Raw genomic sequence first — 19,485 nt, forward strand, 5'->3', positions numbered from 1 at the left:
GTAGGGAGTTAAAAGGGAAAAAAAATTAAATATCTAGTTATGTATAGATATGTACATTTATAGTGATAACTTATATAATCATTAATCTAATAAATTGACATGTGATCTGCGTCACAAAATACTGTCTTAAATGTACATGTGGATATTTATTGCTTCAGTTCTCCAAGTGAACTTGGTTTCAGGTCCAGCTTTCATATTTTCTATAAAAGTTTCCCATGAGACAGGAAGGGGAAAAAATACAGAAATGCAGCATTTGTAAACTTACTACATTTTTGGCATTTCTTTTAAGTTGGTGATACCAGGTACATTACAATATTACATAACTTTTCTAGGCTCGAGTTTCACCATTTTTAAGGTAAGATTTAAAGGACATTTAACTAACTTTGAGGATAGATTTTGAGATTTTTCTGTGTAATTTACAGTGCAATAAACATGTGAGTTTAGCTTTTCTTCCAGCACAGTATTAAATAAAATGAGACATGTCACTCCAGCCTCTCACCTTCACCAACATGCAATGCCTCATGATACTTAGAATTTTCTACTTACTGTGTCCTAATGGTGTGGTCCTTTTTCTACTAAAGTGAGAGGTTCTTGAAAGCATAATTTATTTATCTTTTATCTTTCATTGCAGACTGCATGCATTACTCTCATAACTCTCTGATGGATAAATTAACTCATTCAATAGATAATTATTGAAGATATAACATTACCAAGGGGGATATGTGCTAAAACAATGCTAAGCAGCATAGAAGTGCTGCCTATTATTCCTGAACGGAGAGTTTCAAACTATAAACAAAAATAAACTAGCGGTAAAATTAAAATACCTCTTAGCCTTCTAGAATGGATTTTTTGTTTCCTATAGGAATACAGAAATAGGAATTACATGACATTTTATCAGGAAAATGAAGACATTGGAAATAAAGTAGTGGCATAGAGGGCCAACACAGGTTCACAGCATCGTCTGTGACACTGACCCAACTGAGTTCCAATTTTAGCCCAGCCATTTATCATTTGCTTGACCTTAACAACATATTTAAATGTGTAGGTTTTTAGTTTTCTCAAAGTAATAAAATTAATGTAGACAAGTAATGACCTGACGTACTTCTCAGATTACTGGTCTTGAATGTTCATTTATTTGATGCTTTCCTTTAAGAAGTCCATACACTAAACTTTAGATAACCTCTCCAAGTGCCCACTATGATTTGGTAGCGGCAATCTCCAGTTTGACTGTGTGCTATGTCTAACATTTAAGGAGGCTGTTATCTTTTTCCTGGTGGGGGTTTGTTTAATTAACTGAAATTTCATCTTGATCAAGGTGGAGAGATCTGTCAAGAGAGGACTAGAGATATTTATTATTAACCACCCCAAAGACCAGCCTGTAAATTTAACATTGGTATGAAGCAGAAATGAGGCCTCTCCTTTCTAAAGCTTCCCCACTGAGTTCTGACTAATAATAAAGACTTTGAAATTATGTTTCCTATAGAGTGGCATCAACATGACAGGACCATGCTGAATCTTAGAGCATTGTGATGTGGATATTAATCTGAACCATTTTATAGTAAGAAACTTCTTTGTATAAGCAAATGCCATCTCTAATTTAGCTCAAGAGATTAAATAAAACAAAGAACCATAATTATGTCTGAAAACATTGACTTTATCAGACCAAACTTTTGAGGATTTATTATTTGGGGTATTGTAATGCCTTGCATCTGAGCTCTTAAAAAAAATACTTTAAAGTTTCACCTTTAAAAAAAAAATCTCAAATGAATTTCTTTTTTTTTTATTTTACTTATTTATTTGACAGACAGAGATCACAAGCAGGCAGAGAAGCAGGCAGAGAGAGAGGAAGGGAAGCAGGCTCCCCACTGAGCAGAGAGCCCAATGCTGCGCTTGATCCCAGGACTTTTACCATGACCTGAGCCAAAGGCAGAGGCGTTAACCCACTGAGCCACCCAGGCTCCCCTCAATGGATTTCTGTAAAACAGTGAAGATGGTATCCTAATACCCTCTGTCCTTATGTTTTGAAATATCTTTTAAGAATTAGAATATGGATTTGTGAATATTGAACCGGCCTTGCAACCCAGGAATAAATCCCACTTGATTGTGGTGAATGATTCTTTTAAGGTACTGTTGGATTTGATTTGCTAAATTTTTTATTGAGAAATCTTGGATCCATGTTCATCAAGTATATGGGCCTATAGTTCTCTTTTTTTAGTGGAGTCTTTGTCTGTTTTTGGAATCAGGGTAATGCTGGCTTCGTAGAATGAGTTTGGAAGTTTTCCTTCCATTTCTTTTTTTTTTTTTAATAATTTGAAAAGAATAGGTGTTAACTCTTTAAATGTTAGGTAGAATTTAAATGTTCTTTAAATGTTAGAATGATAGAATTCCCCTGTGAAGCTCTCTGGTCCTGGATTTTTGTTTGTTGGGAGATTGTTGATTACTGATTCAATTTCCTTGTTGGTTATCAGTCTTTTCAAGTTTTCTGTATCTTCCTGTTTTGGTTTTGGTTGTTCATGTGTTTCTAGGAATTTATCCATTTCAAATGAATATCTGATAAAGGGTTAGTATCCAAAACATATAAAGAATTTATAAAATTCAACATCCAAAAAACCCAAATAATTCAATTAAGAAATGGAAAGAATACTGAAAAGACATTTTTCCAAAGAAGACGTACATGTGGCTAACAGACACATGAGAAGAGGCTCAATATCACTCAACATCAGGGAAATACAAATGCAAACTACAATGAGATATCACCTCACACCTGTCAGAATGGCTAAAATTAACCACACAGAGAACAGGTGATGGCAAGCATGTAGGGAAAGGGGAACCCTCTTATACTGTTTATGGGAATGCAAACTGGTGTAGCCACTCAGGAAAACAGTATGGAGATTCCTCAGAAAGTTAAAAATAGAGCTACCCTAGGAGCCAGACATTGTACTACTAGTTAGGTATTTACCCAAAGGATACAAAAGGACTAATTGAAAGGGATACATGCACCCGGATATTTATAGCAACATTATCCACAATAGTCAGATTATGGGAAGAGCCCAAATGCCCATTGCCTGATGAATGGATAAAGAAGAACTGGTATATTATATATATACACACACACACACACACACACACATATACATACATACACCATAAAGAGAATGAAATCTTGCCATTTGCAATGATGTAGATGGAGCTAGACAGTATTATGTTAAGCAAAATAAGTCAGTATTCAGAGAAAGACAAATACCATATGATTTCACTAATATGTGGAATTTAACAGACAACACAGATGAACCTGGGAGGAGTGGGGAAGAGACGAGGAAAACCAGAAAAAAAGACTCTTAACACATACAGAATAAACTGAGGGTTGCTGCAAGGGAGGTCAGTGGGGTCATGGGTTAAATGGAGGATGGGTTTAAGGAGGGCACTTGTGCTGAGTACTGGGTGTTATATGTAAGTGATGAATCAATTCTAGACCTGAAACTAATAATACACGCTCTTAACTGACTAAAATTTAAAGCTTGGGGAAAAAAAGAAAAATATGGAGGATGGGTATTCCCTTGAAGGGATATTAGCTTCCTCAGAGTTGTAATGAGTATATATTTGTCTAATTGCTTGGGATGTATCTATATATTCATCTATCAACTCATATATATCATCTCTATTTTAATTTCTGGTGTCATCAATTTGCTAGGGCACAAAATAGCAAATCAAAAGATTGACAGCTCCTATCCTCTCTGTCCCTACTTGCTGAATTGACAGCATTAATTGCCATTTTAGCATGATGTGAGTACAGTTCCACTATATAAACACAGAATATCCTCAGACACTATGGAATTATATGGTGTAGAAATTATAAGTGGTTTTTCATAAAACTCATAATTTCTGCAATGCTTAAACAGTTTCGCAAATTATTTTGAGTTGACTCTGATTCTGGTAAAATCAAAATGCAACAGAAGAACAAAGAAACAAAATGCAGCAAAGAACAAAAGAACAAAGAACATCGCATTCACTAAAATTTTGTGGATATGCTCGAAGAGATACAAGATGTGAGGAGACCTAAGATTTTTACAAATTATGGCACAAACAGATTTTCTAAGGAGCAGTTTCAGGAGTTGGGATTGTACATTTTAACCAGGGGGAAAGTACCTGAAGTGAGAATTCTCAATAAATAAACCTGCTGACACATACGAAATGTCCACTGAGAAAAGAGGCAGAACTGAAATAAAATAAAAGCACTTATTTGGGCTTTTAGGATGGCAATTTTGGGAGCACTGATTTGGATAGCACTAGGAAACAAAGCCATCAGGTTTCTTTTGTTTAGTTTTTATTGACTAAAGCCCATATTTTGCTAAGATTTTCTTAGTTTTTTTTTTTTCTAAAGTCCTTTTTCTGTTCCAAGAGGGCTGACATATATTATGTAATATAGATATCATATAAATATGTATATGCATATATAAATATAAATACATATATATACATATAAGAAAAATATATTTTAACTGCTCATGGCCTTTTTTTTAATTGAAGTATAATTAACATACAGTGTTAATTTCAATAATAAATGCTAGTTTCAAGTGCACACCATGTGATTCAGCAATTCTAAACATGCCTCAGTGTAGTCACCATTTGCCACCAGACCGCATTATTTCAGTATTATTGACTGTATTTCCTGTGCTGTTACATCTCTGTGACTTGTTTCACAACTGGAAGTTTATACCTGTGAGTCCCCTTTATGTGTTTCACCCATGCCCCTAGCCACCTTTGCTCTAACCAACTACCAGTTTGTTCTCTGTATTTAAGAGTGTGTTTTTTGGTTTCTTGGTTTCTTTGTTCCTTTTTTTTTTTCTTTTTCTTTTCTTTTTTTTTTTTTTTTGATTCCACATAAAAGCCAAATCATGTGGTATTTGTCTTTCACAGTCTAAAATTATTTCACTTAGCATAATACCCTCTAGGGTCTATCCATATTGTTGCAAGTGATAAGATCTCAAAAGCCAGAGGTTTCTAAAGACCAAAAGGGAATACTTGTATGTGTTATTTACGAAGAATTTTGATTGGTGCCAGTACAAAAAAATTCATCTTGGTTAAACATAATTGGTTGCTAAGGCTAATCAGAAGTCTGTTACCATAGCAAGTTGCAAGGGTTTGTACAGTGTCCTTGGATTATTTGTGATTTGCCTTGGTTCAAAAGCTTATGGTCCCACCCCATTGAGGACTTGCATATGACCACCTTCGTAATGGCCTCCCGGCTCCATTATCAAACTTCTTGACATAAGTAACTCCATTTTATTTCACCTTTCACAACACACACACACACACACACACACACACACACACACTTAATTTGGGCTTTTTTTTTTTTTTTGTATCTTATGTAAAACCAGGTTTATAATTTTATGATTCAAACTAAAAAAACAAAAACAAAAACAAAAAACGATAGACTTACATCCAAAGAAGACTTTCAATAAGATACAGTTATCTTACAGATAATTAGGTATGTAATAGCAATTTTTTTTTTTTTTTGAAGAGTGGTAAAACACTGCTTTGGAATCATGCTTTTCCAATATATGTATAGGGGTCTGTTTGGTCAGATATTTTGTGGTATTTGCTGCCATAGTGAGAAGTCTTCCATAGGTGATAGAAGAGAATATAAGGAATGGTAGTGTGAGGAGCCCTACAAATCCACTCCCTAGGGGAGCAACCATAACTGGTAAAAAATGATGAATTTCTTTTTTTGTTAATTTCCGGAAATTGTTATAAGAGCATACAGAAAATAACCATTTATTGAGGTATTATTGAGAGTCTCTGGTATTTGAGCCACGATCTCTCAGCTCAGTGGGACAGACGTGCCACTAGGGGTGTGTGCAGACAGAAATAGATACAACAGACCTCTTCTCCCCCCAACCCCATCACATTCAAGAACTACAGTACACACTCTGGAGGGGAAGGCAGCTGGCTCCACATTGCAGCAGACTCTCTAACCCAGGCAACAGCATGAGAGTTCCAGGGCTCTTTGCCTCCCCTAGCCCCAACTTGTAGGGTAGAAGATTTACCCTACGTGTAGCAGGCTTAGAAGACTGGGGCCCAAGTCATCCTTGTCCCACCCACCTACTAGGGTAGAATTTCCAAGATAACTAAGCTTAAAAAAAAAAAAGAAAGAAAGAAAAGAAAGAAAGAAAGAAAGAAAGGTACTGCCCCAGCCCAGTGCCTGCTTGTGAAGAAGGTATCACCCCGAGAGCAGTGGGGCCCTCATCCTAGCTCTGTCGCAGAGGCACAGAGTGTTTGCCAAATCTGCAGTCTGTAAGAACAACAATTTAGAGTGTAGCAATTAAGAGGAGGATGGAACACCTTTGAGAGCCACAAACTAAGCTTGTAAACCAGATAGAAATTTGCCAGAAAAGGTGGGAGAATGGCTCCTAAAGTCACAACAGAACTCACAAACTGGCATCAAAAGTTTACCTCTCCAAGGGACCTAGATTTAACTGGATACACAGTTTATGCCCCAGGGAAGAATAAAAAACAGTAGAACAATATGCTGGCAGGTAGCCAAAGCTAACAGTTGGGTCTAACCACTGCGGGAGACAATTTAACCAAGAGATTAATGAGAGACAATATTAAGAGACCCTCAGGTTCCCAATTTTATAGGAAAGGAAATATAGAGGCTCAAAAGAGACTAATAACCTAAATTTACCCAGTAAGTAGAAGGAATAAGATGCTGGTCCCTTTCCATTTGCTTTTCCATTCTAAAATTCATAGTTCTCTCATCTGGTCTCAAGCTGATTAATGAGTTGGGCAACGTAATGGTCTATAAATGGTGGAAAGTCTAAGACCTTAAGGGGTCGCTTATTTCTTAACCCAAACAGCAAAGTAACATCTTGGCATCTAGATTAGCAAAGTAAGAATTTTTATAACTATAAAGACAATATAGTTTTTATCAAAATGTATTCTCCTGTGGGTTCATGTAAGCATCGTGTGTTTCCTTGACCCATTCTGTTTCTGTTGACTCTTTTAGTCTCTTGGATAGTGATCCTCTTGGGATACTACAGCAAAGGTGTAGCTGTTAAAACAAAAAATCTAATGCTTGAACAGGTTTATATGACCGATTTGTAGAGGTATTTGCAAATACACAATGATTAGCAATGACTTAATTAACTGAAAGATAGATTTTACTAGAAATTAAGACACGGTTTTGGATGATTGTGTGTGTGAGAGAGAGAGAGAGAGAGAGTGAGTGTGTGTGTGTGTGTGTGTGTGATTTTAGGAAGTAGGAATATTTACCTGACATCTCTTGCAATTCTGTTTGTCTAACCAGCCTTATAAATACACTGTGAGTCCTATGTTTTTCACTTGCCTTGTATGTTATACAAAAGACTAATGTGTCCTGCACTCTGAGGGATTCTTCCCTAAAATTCTGTGTCTGGCCCAGTCAACAACCAGAAAGAAAGAAAATGCTAAAAATTATGTCAGAGAGAAAATAAAAGACTATGGCATTTTGTAGGCCTTAGCTTACCTTTTTAGAATCTTCAGAGATCCATATGATTGATTTTTAGAAGATGTAATTTGTGGGATTTGGAGTCAAGTAAAACTTGAATTTCGCCTTAATCTCAAATTGGCTATAGATACTTGGGTAATTTACTTAACCTTTATTACCTGCCTCTGCAAAATGTAAATAATGACATTTTCCTCTCGCTAATACTATGAGTTTTAAGTAAAATAATCTATTTGATGCCTAACAGAAATTCTAAAATCTAATTGGTGTTGCATCAGTTCTGGTTTCCTTCCCTTTCCACACCCTTGTCATCCTTGATTAGAGTCATACGATATGCACACATTGATTTATTCCTAAAACTGAGCACTAATAAAATGACATTTGCCCTTTTCATGAAACACTGTTGCTGCTCTGAGCAAAGATCCTCCTTGGATTCTTCAAATATAAGGTCAGAATCCCACCTCCTCTGAAAGTGTCACAGTAACTATACCATGACTCAGTAAAGATTTATCAATCCTTTAATTATCTTCGCTGATATAGTCAGGGCCTGGGGAGCAGATATTTACTGTGTTTTACAGAGGTTGCTAGTTTAGTCATGCATGGTAAGTCACTCTCTTTAAATGACATCTTAGATCTTAGTGGAAATATGTAACAAATTTATTGTATAACAGAAGTGCTTGGAAAGGTCATACATCAGCAGGTGTGGATACCACAATTCTCTTGTTTAATTAGAGCGGTTGCTATGTGGTGAGTTAGAATTCACGTTCATGCTTTATAGAAATTTGAATTCTAAAATAATTCATAAAAACTAAAAATCAAAGCAGTTAATCCAATGTAATAAAACTAATGTTATCCTTAAAACCAGGTTACCCAATATCAGGGGTTCTCTCTCTCTCTCTTTTTAATCTGATAAGTTGAATTTAATTTTTATAAGGCACACCATTCTATTTTTAAATTATTTAATATTGTTTTCCATTCTAAAAATTTGAAGCAATATCTCTATATATTTTTTCTTATATAAGGACACTGTCAGGTACCAGGGTGGTACAGGTGAGCAAAATGCTGGATAAGGAGAGGGGAGAGCCAGCTTTCAGTCCTATTCTTGACATATTGAGTTACACGATCCTGAAGTTGGTGGCAAGGATAAGATTGCATGTTCCCATCCTTGGACTATTTTCCTGTGTGTAAAATGTTGCTGTTAGCTTGCTGGAGCCATTTGTAACATTACCCTAAGACTCAGATAAATGAACAATATTCCTGCTATGAATTACTTTTATGAATTGAAAGAGAAATTAAATTACAAATTCTTGGCTTAAAGTCAGTTATGACTCTTAATTACTTGAATACACTTAGAAAATTACTTCTCTGACACTCATTTGACTATACAAAAAGAGAGATTGAACTAAATCTCCAAGAATTTGCTCTAGTTCTGACTCTTGTATAATGTAACAACAGATATAAAATTAACAGAAATATGTAATCAGTATATCATATATACAGCCATACACAGGACACATATACATAGACTTACATGTACATACTTATGTAGAAAATACAAATTTTATTTAAATGTTTTGTTTATGAGAACTATACTTTGAAATTCTTATGAAGTACATACTGAAATGAAGATTAATTTATATTGCCTTGTGCTTCAGCAAAATCTAGATTAATATCAGCATGTGAAATAAGGTCTAAGTTTGAATATAATCTCAGCTATTCGCTATTTGTGTAAAATGGGGCAGGTTACTTAAGCTTCTTTAAGGTCGTTTTCTCCTGTGTAGAATGAGCATATACAAATATCTCAGTTATTGGCAGGTATCTATGAAACCACCTACGTGACAACTTCCTGTGGTAAAAATATTTGGTTTTCTAGTGCAGTTTCATCTCTTGGTTGGCATGAATAGATGAATGGATGTCCCAGAGCCCACCATCCCTTCATCTCTCACCTTATAAGGGCACCAGGGAGTTCAAACTGGGACTGAGAGAAACTGCCTAGAATGAGATGAGCCAGAGTAAATGCAACTCCTATCTTGAGGATTAGACACAGTGATAAACATTTTTCCCGAATCAAGACTCTGAAGCCTGGAAAAAAGACAGGACATCAAATACTGAAAATATGCAGGATTTAGAGCAAGTATAAAAGCAAAACCTAAAAGTGAAGACAAGTTATTCCTTCACAGCAAAAACAGGCCATTTATTTATTTATTTTTAATTAAAGATTTTATTTATTTATTTGACAGACAGAGATCACAAGTAGGCAGAGAGGTAGGCAGAGAGAGGGAGATGGGGGGTGTGGGGCGGGAAGCAGGCTCCCAGCTGAGCAGAGAGCCCGATTCGGGGCTTGATCCCAGGAACCTGGGATCATGACCTGAGCCAAAGGCGGAGGCTTTAACCCACTGAGCCACCCAGGCACCCCTGGGCCACTTATTTATTACTTGAAAGCATAGTATTGTTTGAGAACATGAAGGAAATCTGTTCTTGTAAATCTGGTAAGGTAATCTGTATTGTAGCACTTCCAACAGTTACTTTCTTTAAACCAAAATGGGAGGAAATCTGAATAGTGTAGTAAGGATGAAAAAAAAAATGCATTTTGGGAGTCAGGATTGTGGGGAGACCTCAGATCAAAGGGCGTGTTAGCCATTTCATTTTCTGGGCTTTTGTGGGTTGGGTTTTTTGTTTTTTGTTTTTTGTTTGTTTTTTAATTATTTAAGACCTTTATTAACGGGTGCTTGCCGTTTGTTGACTTTTTTGAAAAAATCAAGTTTTAAACTTTTATTACAAATTAAAAATGAGGTTCTTAAAAATCTCAACTTGACCAGATATGAAACAATTTAAAAACCTTTAAAGGTGTATTGAGAAAAAACAGGCTTTCTTTCTTTTTTTTTTTTTTCTTAAAAAACAACGTTTGTCATTACCAAAAAGAGACATCTTTAGGTAAAAATAATAAAAACCCCATGCTGCATAGATAATGCAGATGGCTCTATTTATCTGGTCAATGGGCAAAAAGCAAGCACTTAGGGTCTTCAGCTCCAATCTTTTGTTCATTTCTTATTGCTGGAATTTCATCTTTTCTCCGTGTTGGATGACTAAACCGGATGATGGTAGAGATGGTAAGCCTGCATTTACTCATCCCCGCCCTGCTCAGCCTCGGGAGCGGACCAGTTCTCAGCTGGTGGATCGGCTGCTTTTGTCTCTTTGCCATCTTGTGGTTTAGGGTTTTCTGGGCGTCTGTGTCGGTAATTGAAGTTGCGGCGTACCGACGTTGAGGTGGCTGCTGACCCTGGGTCTGATCTCCTTGATTTTCCTTATCTTCCTCGTTGCCATCCTCTCTAGGCTGTCTTTGGCGAGGAGGACCCCTGCGGAATCGCGGTCTATAACCCCGATACATATTCTGTCTCACTGGTCTACCTTGTTCTCCTGCACCCCGCTTGTCCGCACCTTCCATCACTTCTCCCTGCACAGGAGGGTTGGAATACTGTGGTCCACGCCCATAGGGTCTCCGCCTGTAGTAAGGTGGGAACCGTCGCCTGCGGTAGGGCCGGCGCTGTTGGGCCTGGCCTTCGGGAGCACTTTCCGATCCCTCGTTCTTTTCCCGACTCTCACTATTCTGGGAGTTTTGCTGGTAATTGCACGGAGGACCCCTGCGACGTGGACAGCGCCTATAGTGGTTACGGTCTGCTGCATACTTACTGCGTTGCTCTGGAGCTCCACCAGGGCCTGTCACATGTGCTGCCTCCGCACCCTTTTCTCCTTCAACAACATCCAACTCCACAGTCTCTCCATCTCCTACACTGCGAAGGTACTTCCTGCGGTTATTCTTCTTTATGGCAGTCTGGTGTACAAATACATCTTCCTTGGTGTCATTCCTGTTGATGAAACCATATCCGTTTCTTACATTGAACCGTTTTACTGTTTCCAAAACCTTCATTGTGATGACCTTCTTGTCCCCGCCGGCAGGCGCCGCCAATGTGAGGCCGCCCGGGCCGCCGCTCCCTGCGCCGCTGCGGGTGGTGCCGGGCTTGGTGCGGGGGCGCCGGGCGGCTGCTGGGTCTCGGCCTCGCTGCTCATGGTTGCGGTGATGGTGACTGGGGCCGGCTGCGGCAGCTGCGGCTCCTCCCGGGGTGTGATGGTAACTAGGCCGGCGGCGGCGGTGGGGCTGCCCAGGGCTCTCTGGGGTCCGCTCTCCGCTCCCGCTACGGATCGAACTCTTTGTGGGTTGGGTTTTTTGTGGTGGTCAGTTCTGGTGAGCATCAGGTGTATGTTGAGAGAAGTCTCGTCTCCTTCCTGTGAAGACAATATCTATAAAGCTTTTTGTGTACGACCTTTGTGTAAGACAGGTAAGACCCCTGGGATCATTCAAGATGCTGCAGCTGGCTTCACGTATCCAGCCTGGTGTCTTCGCGTTCTTAAGAGGGACATGCTGACCTTCTTAACACTGGGAACTCCGCTTGGCCAACATGAGTGATGGTGCTTTAAACGGGGTAGAGCCCATTGGTCTCTGCAGAATCCTCTCTCTGTAGCACCGTCATCTGTTACTGGGAAGGTGACACATGAGGAATTCAGGTTGAGCCATTACAAGACAGCAGAGTGTGACTAGAACTGATTGAATGTTGTGTCTCTGCTCAGGGTGACATATTGTGCAAAGAGGTATTGATTAGCTTCTGGTTTTTAGAGAGCACAGACTCCATTTTTAGTCCTGATGTGTTGTTGCTCTAAGATGAGTGAGAGGCCATCAAAAATTTGCTGTACCAGGAGCAAGTTAAGGTGGTTAGCAGTCCACTTCCAGGAACTTCAGGGCATCTTAGAAGGCTGACTATTTAGCTTTCTGGTAAAGATTGGGAACTTTGATAAATAGAGCTGGAATAAATTATAAAACTGGAAAGCAGATAAAACGGGACACAGATCAGACAGAAGCATGTAAGGGATTGTGGGCTGTGGAAGGAGTCCGTAAGATACAGACACATACTCACTTGTACTTAAATTAAAAAAAAAAAAAAAAAAAAAGAAGAAGAAAAAGTATCTTGTCAGTATCTATCATTAGAAAGCTTTTTGGAGATAAGACCTACTCTGGGGTACAGTATCCCATTTCCATTAAAAATTTTGTAGCTGTTGTTTACTCTGTACAGAGTTCTGCCCAATTCTGTAACCATTTACAGAATTGGCTAGTCATGAGCCAGTCAGTATGTGATGATATTAAGAATAATGAATATTTAAATAGTGCCTATTATTGCATTGTCTTATTTGATCCTTATGCAAACACAGTGAGATAGACATTTATTTATACCCCTATTTCATATATAAAGATTCTGAGACCCTTATTCAAAATCACATAATTCATAAATGATGGAGCCTGGGCTTGGAATCAGTTCTGTCTCCAAAATTATTATTATTTTTAAACAAAATGGAATATCCTACTGAATGAAGAAGGAGACACATCCCTTGAGCTCCAGGACTTACCACAGAGGGAGACATACAAACAAATGGCTTCCCTGTTTAATCTTCTCTTTGACTTCAAGTGCTCAAAAGAGAAGTGCCAAAGTGCCCACTGTGGCCTCTAAGTTCTTTCATGATCTTGTTACTCAATCCTTCAGGATCTTTACCCTGTCACTGATCACCTCTGCACTCACTCATTTCCCAGCCATACTGAATTTCCTCAGTCTCTCTGAATGAACATCCCTCCTCTGGGCCTGTCTAGTCCTGATCTCATTATTAACTATTATTTGACCTGGGGATCTCAGTTTAAGTATAATTTCCTGAAGAATCCTTTCCAAAGGTACAAATCTAAATTAGTTCATGCCTTTCTATTCCCTCATATCACTCTGTATTTCTTCATGTTATGACCACGATTTGTAATTAAGTGTTTATTGTGATTATTATCTGCCCCCCAATAGCTTTAAAACCCTGTGGGGAAGGAGTATGATACTTACAGTTATAAAAGTATCTTATAAAAACATGCCGTATTAATGAGTATGTTACCAGGTAATTAATTGTTGTTGTTGTTGTTTTTTTAATCTCAAATATTTGAGAATGTCAACTATAGGAAACAACATTTTTAATGATAGTCCAAAATAAAGTAAAATTGCAAATGGCCTTTATACCTGGTCATGCTTTGTTGTATATAAGGAAACTGTGTTCAGTTAACATTGAGAATAAATAAATATTTGTTGAATGAGTTGAAGAATAAAGTAATGAAGCAATCTATACAGGCATCCTTGACCTACATGGAAGTATTTGTTTATGATAGCTTAAAAGCATATTCAAGGACTTATTTTCACAGAAAATTCACTGATTCTAATTATATTCTAGAAGTTAGTTCCACTTAGGAGCTACACTTCATATTCATGGCATTCAGGAACTGAAGTTTTTGGAGTAGCCAAAAAACAGCACAATAGAAAAAAGGACTTTTGATAATAATACTGAGATTTAGGATTCATGTTTTTTCCCCCCTGATATAGATACATTGAGGTTATATCTATGTGATGACTTTAATGTCTTGGATTTTGTCAATATCCCTTATATGACAACTTTTTTTTTTTTTGCTATATGAATTAAAATATGTGACTTTTATTTGTCTTATATTTCTAAATCTGGTGAAATTAAAACATTTGAATCCTTCATTCAGAAATCTTCAACCCTTACTATGTGCCAAGGTTGTGCTAGCTATTGGGGATAAAATGACACCAATATTTACTCCTCTAAGAAAGTTTAAGAGAGGGAAATAATCATAAAAATTAACATTACATAACTCACTATGCAAAGGAATTTATATATCTAACCTAATCTTCATAAAATCCAGTGAGGTAAGTACTATTTTACATCCATTATTTATACATACAAATATGTATGTTTTGTACACTAATGGAAATGTAAACATTAGTGTTGTCATGTGACTTGCATTAAGAGAGATGGGTATGCTCAGTCAAGATTGTTAGATTTTAGCGAAGAAAAGGTGAGTCAGAGTTTGCCAAATAGAGAACTATGGTAGAAATGCAGGCTGTTACTAGAAAATAATATATACTAGAAAAGTATGAAAATGCTTTTCTTCATGATCAGTCAACACTCTTATATCTAGTATGTATTGAACACTCATCATTTGTCATGCTTGTTGCTAAGTGTTATGTAAGAATTAGCTCTTTATTCCTCACAGGAAGAAAGAGGGAGCTAACACATTCATCACTATTTCACAAGTAAAGTGAATACACAGACACATTACTGTTACTTATATGTTTGCTTCGCATAGGAAGATGGCATTATCTCGGAAGTAGCAAGCATTTCAGGTGGTGGGAATATTAAGATAATCATGGGAGATAAAAGATATAAAAATAGCCGTGGGTCAGACCATATATATAGATCTCAACTTTGCTCACACACTGCTGCAATTTTGTGAATGAGGCTAGCTTCACTCTACTTTCAAAGATAAGTGATGGTCAGCAATGCATCTATAGATAAGTGAATATTTGATTCATTTCTGTTCTTCTAGATAGAAACATTCCAATTGTATAAGAATATCCTTCAACACTGGATCCATTTTTCTTTATGTAATTAGTTATATTTAATTTACTCCATATAAAAAGATTATCATGACATTTTGTGGTATATTCTGTTAAGGATAGAAAACCTGTACATTGGGCTTATTTCCTTAATTTCTTCAGTGAGATGCACCTGTCCCTTTCTCCAGTAGAAATCTACTCGTTTTTAAACTCTTTAACTTTATCTTGGCTTCCTAGTTAGTTAGGGAAAATTAGTGATCCTAATATTTGTAGTGCTTAACAAATAAGCAGCTGAAGCATCTTTTCTGAAGAATTCACAGGAGCAAGTATTAATGCCATTTCTACTTTAGGACCACATTATGCTTATTAATAGAAGAGGTCTTCGTCAGCAGCCATCTCTCTCTTTCCAGAGACCTACCTGGAGACCTCTTTCTCTTTCAACATTGTACCAGCTACTTGGATAGCAGTTCTGTTTGCATTCTCAGTAGTGTTCCTCCAAACTTTGGATTCCGAGAAGAAATGAAATTTCAGATACACCTATAGGAAAGGGGCAACTTCAGCATGATGTAGAGGTCATGATTTAGAATTTGGCCTGGAAAGGATACTAAAACACACAGCCCTTGTTCTCTCCCCCTTTCTTTCTCTAATCTGTTGAAAAACTACTAAAAGGGTAATTTTAAAACCAATGATCTTTGTATTCCTCAAATGCATGAATATTGTTCCTGATTAAGGTCTTTGGGTTACATTTTGCCTTTTCTGGAAAAACTCTTTTCCTTGAACTTCATATGGTTCAGTCCTTTGGGTTTCAGAGGAACATTATCTGATGACTCACCTAAAAGTAGTCTGTTTTAACTGTCTCCATCCAGTACTATCACATCATCATTCAATTTTACTTTCTTTGTTCCTCTTACTATTATTTAAAATAACCTTGTTGATTTGATTACTTTTTAAAAAAATAATGTCCAAACCCAGTTTCAGTGTAATTTCTTGGCATCACAGACTTTATCTACTCTCTGCATGTTTCTGTCATGAGAATACAGAACAGTGCCAAGCATATTAAAGTAACACTCAAGAAGTATGTATTGAATATGCAATTAAATAATGAATGGATTTTCAAATCCTCTTCCAGGTTCAGTAGTTAAAGCTTAAAGCTTGTCATTAACAGAAGATCTTAACAGTTGGATTTTGGAATCACAGTTAACTTCATTATTGGCTTCAAAATAAATGTTATGGATTTATTAAACATTTTTACTTTGAGATAATTGTAGATCTATATGCAGATGTAGTAAAGAGGACTCCCATGTACCTCGACCAAGTTTATCCAATGGTAACATGTCACATAACTATCGTACAATTCCACGGCCAGGATACAAACATGGGGAACATCAAGATACAGAATGGTTCCATCCTCTTGTTGATCTCTTTTGCAGTCTTCACTTACCACCCACCCACCCCAGTCCTTCCTTCCTGGCAATCTTCTAATCTCTTCTCTGTTTCTAAATTATTTGAATAATGGAATGACATAGTATATAAACTTTGGAGTTTGGTTTGCCCACCCTCTCTACCCCTCCTCAAAACAATTCTCTGCTGATTCATTCAAACTATTGCTTGCATAGTTACCCTTTTTGTGGCTAGGAATTTGGTTGTACCACAGTTTGTTTAACCATTCGTCTCTTGAAGGATATCTGTGTTTTTTCCAGTTTCAGGACTATTACCAATATAGATGTAATGAACATTTGTGAACAAGTCTTTATGTGAACAGAAGTTATCATTTCTTTGGGATACATGCCCAGGAATGCAGTTGGTGGGTTGTATGGTAATAGTGTGTTTAGTTTTCAAGGGAACTGCCAAATGGGTTTTGCAGAGCAGCTGTACTCTTTCACCTTTTCACCACCAAAGTATCAGTGACCTAGTTTCTCCACATCCTTTCCTCTGTGTTGTTAAATTTTGTTAAAAAAAAAAAAAAGTATCCACTCTGATAGATGTGTGGGGATTTCTCATTGTGCTTTTAATTTGCATTTCCCTAATGGTTTAAGATGTTGAACATTTTTTTTCATGTATTTATTTGCCATCTGTAGATCTCATTGGTGAAATGTCCCTTTAGATTTTCTGTGCTTTTGTAGTTAGATTTTTTTTTTTATTGTGGAGTTTTGAGAGTTCTAGTCTTCTGTGATATACATGGTTTGCAGATATTTTCTCCCAGTATAAGACTCCCAGTAAGACTCCCCCAGTTAAGACTCTCACAGCATCTTAACCAAAGGTACATTTTAAATGTTTATGAAATAGCACTTCATTTTTCTCTTATTGATCTCGGTTTTGGTTTCAAGTCTGTCTAGACCTAGATCCCGATGATTTCCCCTGTGATTTTCTTCAGTGATTTTTTTGCTTTGCCCAAAAAGTTTTGTTACATTTCATAGTTCAGTCCATAATTCCTTGTGAGTTGAATTTTGAAAAAAGTAAAGAATTTAAAGTTAAGGGTTTTTGTTTTGTTTTGTTTTTGTTCATGTCTTATCTGTAGATATCTACTTGCTCCAGCATTCACTTGTTGGAAAGGCTGCCTTTCCACTACTGAAATTCTTTTGCACTTGTGTCTAAATTCAGTTAAACATATTTGCTTGGGTATATTTTTGAGTTCTTTAGACAGTTCCCATGATCTGTATTTCCATCCCTACATCAGTAACCCCACACTCTACAGTAGATATATAATGTCTTGAAACTGACTAGACTGATTCTTCTCACTTTATTCTTTTCAGAAGTGTTTTATCTATTCCACCTACTTGGTTTTCCCATATGCATGTCTTGATCTATAAAACATTTTGCTAGGATTTCGATAATAATTGTGTTAAGTCCGTATATTGATTTGGAGACAATTGCCCTCTCTATTATGTTGTTTTCCAATCCATGAATGAGTAAGTCTCTTTAGTCTTATTTTTCATCAACATTTTAAAATTTTGCTATATTTACACATAAATATTCATTTTTCCCATTTGTAAATGGTATTGTAAAATTCTTTAAAAATATTTTTTTAAAGATTTTTTTATTTATTTGAGAGAGGGAAAGGGGAAAAGGGAAAGGGAGAGAGAGCCATAAGCAGATTTTGCACTGAGCATGGAGCCAGAGGCAGGGCTTGATCTCATGACCCTAAGATTGGGACCTGAGCTGAAACCAAGACTCTGTGCTTAACTGCTGCACTCAGGTGCCCCAGTGGTATTGTATTTTTAATTTTAGTGTCAGTGTGTTCACTGCTAGCACATAGAATTACAATTAATTTTTGTATACTTCAACCTGTTGAATTTACTTTTTAGTTCCAGGACTTTGTTTGCTTTTTTTTAATAAAAAATGTATTTATTTATTTATTGGAATTTTCTACGTAAAAAATAACGTTATATGCAAATAGGGGCAATTTTATTTCTCCCTTATCTATGTTTTTTTTAATTTCCTTTTTTGCCTTATTATACAGTTAGAATATTTATTATTATGTTAAATAAGAATAGTGACAACAGGTATCTGTGCCTTATTTCCAGTCTTAAAGGGAAAGGATTCAGTCTTTCACCATTAATTGTTATGATAGTTGTAGTTTGTTGTTGTTTTTTTAATAGGTAACTCATTATGAGGTTAAGGAGATTCTCCTCTATTTCCAGTTCTCTGAGAGTTTTACCATGAATGGGAATCGGATTTTGCCAAAGGATTTTTCTGCGTAAATTGACACAATCTTGTGATGTTTCTTCTTTAGTCTGCTAGTATATTGGATTGCATTAAATAATTTTTAATACTGATGCTTAGCCAATCGAGCCACCCAAGGGGCCCTTATTTTTTTGTTTTTAATATAATGGATTCCTGTTCTTCCTGATGTCTTTCCTTCTATCTGATAGGGGTTTATTTTACTCTTCTTTTTATAGATTCTTTTGGTAGGAGCTTGGGTTATTACTTAGATACTTTTCTTCTTTCATTATGTAAGCATTTGGTGCTGTAAAATTTCCTCTTGGCACTGCCTTAGCTGTGACATTTAGTACTTTGAAATGTAGTAAGTTAATTTTTATTCAAATCGATTCATTTCATAATTTTGCTTGTGTCTTCATCTTGTTATTTACGGGTGTGTTGCTTAGTTTCTAAGTGTTTAGAGATTTACCTATTCATTTCTGGTTTGGTTCCTTGTGGTCAAAGATTTGTATGTGTGATTTCCATTGTGTGTATGATTTGTGTGTGTGTAATTTCTGTTCCTTTAAAATGGCTGAGGTTTGCTCTAAGGCTAACAATATGGTATATCTTGGTATAAGTTCCATGAGTACTTGAAAAAAAAAAAAAAAGGAGGGGGGCATTCTGCTATTGTTAATAGAGTACAGCATGAATGTTGATTGGATCCTGTCGGATAATGGTGCTGAGTTCTTCTATATACTTGCAGATTTTCCCTGTAGTAATTCTATTAATTAGATGCTCAGTTTTGTTTTAGTTTCAAAGACAACTAAGTTCCTGAAGATCTGATGATATTTTTTAATCTGTTTCCTCTCT

The 19,485-nt window shown here is 36.6% G+C and overlaps 1 protein-coding gene and 1 pseudogene across 1 annotated transcript in view; one reads left to right on the forward strand and one right to left on the reverse strand.

Moving 5' to 3' along the window:
- Positions 1-19,485, forward strand: part of LUZP2 (leucine zipper protein 2) — a 466,130-nt gene that overhangs the window by 91,607 nt on the left and 355,038 nt on the right. The gene's annotated exons all lie outside the window — the stretch shown is intronic.
- On the reverse strand, positions 10,572-11,674 carry LOC116881429 (annotated as a pseudogene).

The sequence above is a fragment of the Lontra canadensis genome, unplaced genomic scaffold (assembly GCF_010015895.1).
Source record: "Lontra canadensis isolate GAN:19392208 unplaced genomic scaffold, GSC_riverotter_1.0 scaffold74, whole genome shotgun sequence".
NCBI lineage: Eukaryota > Metazoa > Chordata > Mammalia > Carnivora > Mustelidae > Lontra > Lontra canadensis.